Source organism: Olea europaea, chromosome 18 (genome assembly GCF_002742605.1).
Source record: "Olea europaea var. sylvestris chromosome 18, O_europaea_v1, whole genome shotgun sequence".
NCBI classification, from domain to species: Eukaryota; Viridiplantae; Streptophyta; class Magnoliopsida; order Lamiales; family Oleaceae; genus Olea; species Olea europaea.
In genome coordinates this window covers 2,483,155-2,488,097 of record NC_036254.1, presented here as the reverse complement: position 1 = coordinate 2,488,097, position 4,943 = coordinate 2,483,155, and positions in this window count along the sequence as shown.

The following is a 4,943-nucleotide window of genomic DNA, read 5'->3' as shown; positions in this document are numbered from 1 at the left end:
TGTTATGAATAATGAGAAAACTCCTTCTGTTTACTTGCTTGAGTCTCCTAATCTGTGGCATGGTAGATTAGGTCACGTAAATTGCAATGCATTACGTAGACTAAGCAAACTAAACTATCACGAGGCGATAATAAGTATTTTATTACTTTTGTCGACGATAGCACGAGATATTGTTATGTGTATTTGCTTAAAAGCAAAGACGAAGCTATCGATAAATTTATTCTTTATAAGAATGAAGTTGAAAATTAACTTAGTAAGAAAATAAAGGTGTTACGGAGTGATCATGGTGGTGAATATGAATAACTGTTTGGTGAATTTTGTGCTAAATATGGAATAATTCACCAAATTACTGCACCTTATTCACCTCAGCAGAACGGAATTGCTGAGCGTAAGAATCGAACGTTAAAAGAAATGATGAATGCTATGTTGATTGGTTCTGGATTACCATAGAACATGTGGGGAGAAGCTATTCTTTCTGCGAATTACATTTTGAATAAAGTGTTAAGAAAGAATATGGATAAGACTCCGTATGAACTTTGGACAAGTCGGACACCTTCATATAAATACTTACGAATGTGGGGGTGTCTTGCTAAAGTTGTGGTGCCTCCTCCTAAGAAGGTCAAGATTGGACCTAAGACAGTTGATTGTGTATTCATTGGTTATGCACAAAATAGTAGTGCATATAGATTTATTGTACATTATTCGAATGTACCTGATATTCATCCGAACACGATTATGGAGTTTTGGCCCTGATTTTCTCACATATTTGATGGAGAATGATCCTCAAAGCTATAAGGAAGCTATATCTTCTCCGGATGGTCATCTGTGGAAAGAAGCCATCAAGAGTGAAATCGATTCTATCCTATAGAATCATACCTGGGAATTAGTAGATCTTCCACCGGGCTGTAAGCCTTTGGGCTACAAGTGGATCTTCAAGAAGAAGATGAAAGCGGATGGAGCCGTTGATAAATATAAAGCTCGGCTAGTAATCAAAGGTTATAAGCAAAAGGAAGGCTTAGATTACTTTGATACTTATTCTCCTGTGTCGAGAATAACTTCTATCCGGATGATAATTGCTATTGCGGCCTTGCGAAATCTGGAAATACATCAGATGGATGTAAAAACAACTTTCCTAAATGGAGATTTGAATGAAGAAATCTACATGGAGCAACCAGAGGGGTTTTTAGCTCCAAGTCAAGAAAGGAAAGTTTGTAGACTGGTTAAATCGCTGTATGGTTTAAAGCAAGCACCGAAGCAATGGCATGAGAAGTTTGATAATGCTATGCTTTCTAGTGGTTTTAGAATCAACGAGTGCGACAAGTGTGTATATGTCAAGGACACTAATGATGGATATGTCATATTATGTCTATACGTCGACGACATGCTCATTGTCGGTAGCTCTGACAAGATTATCAAAGCCACTAAGAATATGTTAAACTCAAAGTTTGACATGAAAGATATGGGTCTCGTAGATGTCATTTTGGGAGTAAAAATTACTCGAACACCAAATGGACTTGTGTTATCTCAATCTCATTACATTGATAAGATACTAGACAAGTTCAACAAGTCAGATACTACTGTGGCCAGACCCCAGTGGATTTGAGTCTCCACTTATCCAAGAACACTGGTGATGGTGTGTCACAGTTAGAATATTCTCGAATAATTGGGAGTTTAATGTATTTAATGACTTGTACGAAAACGGATATAGCATACTCAGTTAGCAGATTGAGTCGCTACACGAGTAACCCTGGTGCTATCCACTGGAAAGCCATTTTCAGGGTGTTACATTATTTAAGGTACACTTGTGATTTTGGACTGCACTATTCTAGATAGCCTACAGTAATTGAAGGGTATGCTGATGCAAATTGGATATCAGATATGTCAGATTCCAAGTCTACTAGTGGATATGTCTTCACTCTTGGTAGTGCAGCTGTCTCTTGGAAATCATCCAAACAAACTTGCACCGCAAGATCTACAATGGAATCAGAGTTCATCGCTTTGGACAAAGCAACTGAAGAAGCAGAGTGGCTTCGCCAGTTTGTTGAGGATATTCCAAGATGATCAAAGCCTGTGCCTGCAATTTGTGTTTATTGGGATAATCAATCAGCAATTGGTAGGGCACAGAGCAATATATATAATGGTAAGTCTCGACATATTCGAAGACGACATAATACCATTCGACAACTATTCTCACAAGGTATTATCACTCTGGACTACGTGAAGTCAAAGGATAATATTGCGGATCCATTAACAAAAGGGATAACTCGAGAGCTAGTTGAAAAAGCATCGAGGGGAATGGGCTTGCAGCCTATGATGTTGAAAGATATCATGGTGGAAACCCAACCTAGCTGAATGGTGATCCCAAGATCTAGGTTCAAAGGGACAACTAAATCATGTATATCTGTGTGAATCACTGAGAAGGTTCTCCTTCTGCTCATTCCTATGGTGCTCACAGTGATTGGAAGATGCAGGTTAAGCTATGCTTTTAATGACCATTAACGTTGTTGTGAAAGACTGAGTTAAGAGGTCACCTATGTGAGTGTGAAGTGGGGCTGCTTCAATAAGGGTTGGGAAGGCTACATCCTTGAACAAACACTTGCAGAACCAGGCGATGTGTTCATGGCCAAAACAAACACAACATTGAGAACTATGCTGTGTCTAGAATGGTCCTGTGTGAGGTCTATTGTCTTGATTTACACAAATGGCGAAACAGTTCAAGGTATCAGATCCACTGGTTTGCTGGTAATACTCGATAGATTTTCACGAGGGAAGGTTCAAAGCTAAATGCTACCTATCCTATGCAAGATTGATTCGTTTTACTCTCTCTTCCTCTCTTGAGTCTCTATTTTCAAAATTTTTCATTCATGTGGGGGACTGTTAGAATATTTTGAATGATGAATGAAAAGTTAGTTACATTTTGAATGTTCACTACATCAGTTTCATCAGTTTGAATGCATGTTGAATGCTGTCAGTTTCATCATTTTGAATGCATGTTGAATGCGTATGAAAACATGTTGTAACTTCCCATTTGAAATATGTCGGTTTCACCCTATTCATTCATCCATGTTGTAACTCCCTATTCAATGTATTTATGAGCAAGCTCCTCCTATATTGGTATAAATAGAGGATCACTCTCGGCTAGAAAAAAACAACAAAAAAAGAAAACACAACAAAGAAAAAAAAAGGTTCAATTTCCTCCTCCATTTCCAGCAGCCCCGGTTTTTTTTTCTTTTCTTTGCTAAAGTTCTTTGAGAGATAGACACAGCTAGTTCGTAGGTCGGTAACGTTGTGCAGCGTGAACCGTCAACCGATTGTATCCTGGGAATCGAACACCGATTAACACCTCTTGCACTCCGGTGCGGCGGCGAATTCGATTTAAGGAAACCGTGTAAACACGGGCCTTCGGTTTTGGTTGACTTATTCTGATTCTCCAATTTTTCCCTACAATCTAAACATCTGAATCTGTCTAATTATTAATTTGATCTTAGTAAAATTCCATTGAAAATGCGCCAGTGATAAAACTCAACTGAAAATTTAGTCAAGTTTGATTACAAACACACCAATAAACTAAATCAAGGTGAAATTTTAATCAAATTTGATTGAAAACCTGCCGATGAACAAAAAACAGATGAAATTTTAGTAAAATTTCATTGGAAACCCACCAATGAACAAAACGCAGATAATTTTTTTGTCAAATTTGATTGAAAACGCGCCAATCAACAAAATCCAGCCGAAATTTTATTCAAATTTGATTGCAAATGCGCCAAAGAACTAAACCCATGTGAATTTTTAGTAAAATTCTATTGGAAGCGTGCTAATGAACTAAATCCAAGAGAAATTTTAGTCAAATTTGATTGGAAACACACCAATGAACAAAACTCAAGCGAAATTTTAGTCAAATTTGATTGAAAACATGCTAATGAACAAAATTCATGTGAAATTTTAGTCAAATTTGATTGGAAACGCATCAATGAACTAAGCCCATGCGAAATTTGAGTCAAATTTGTTTGGAAGCACACCAATTAACAAAATTCAGATGAAATTTTACTTTTATCTTATTGAAAACGCGCTAAAGAAATAAACCAATGTGAAATTTTAGTAAAATTCCATTAGAAACGTGCCAATGAAGGAAACTCAGGTGAAATTTTAGACAAATTTGATTCAAAACACACCAATGAACAAAATCTAGGTGATATTTTAGTGAAATTATTTTGAAACGCGCTAATAAACTAAACCCTTTTGAAATTTCAGTCAAATTTGATTGGAAACTCATCGATGAACAAAATGCAGATTAAATTTTTGTAAAAGTTGGTTGGAAACGTGCCAATCAACCAAACTCAGATGAAATTTTAGTCAAATTTGATTAAAAACACGCCAAAGAACTAAACCCATGTGAAATTTTAGTGAAATTATATCGGAAACGCGCCAATAATAAAACTCAACTGAAAATTTAGTCAAATTTGATTACAAACATGCCAATGAACTAAACCTACGTGAAATTTTTGTCAAATTTGATTGAAAACCCACTGATGAACAAAATATAGATAAAATTTTGGTAAAATTTGATTGAAAACACGTCAATTAACCAAACTCAGGTGAAATTTTAATCAAATTTGATTAGAAACACGCCAATGAACAAAATCCAGGGGAATTTTAGTTAAATTTGATTGAAACCCGCCGATGAACGAAATACAAATTGTTAGGTCTAAAACTGTAATTGGTATTCTATGAACAAAAAGGGACTTAATTGAACATGTTTAAAAGTTAAGGCTTGATGTGCAATATTGTATAGCTGTTAGGGTTTGGTTTTTGTATGGAAAGGGAGCCAGCCAAAAATTATATATATCCCTCTACACACCTATAGAACGGTAGAGCCGCTTGGGATTAAGAGAGAGATACAAGAAGCAGTTGCCGGCTGGGAAGAATTATCTTTTTTATACATT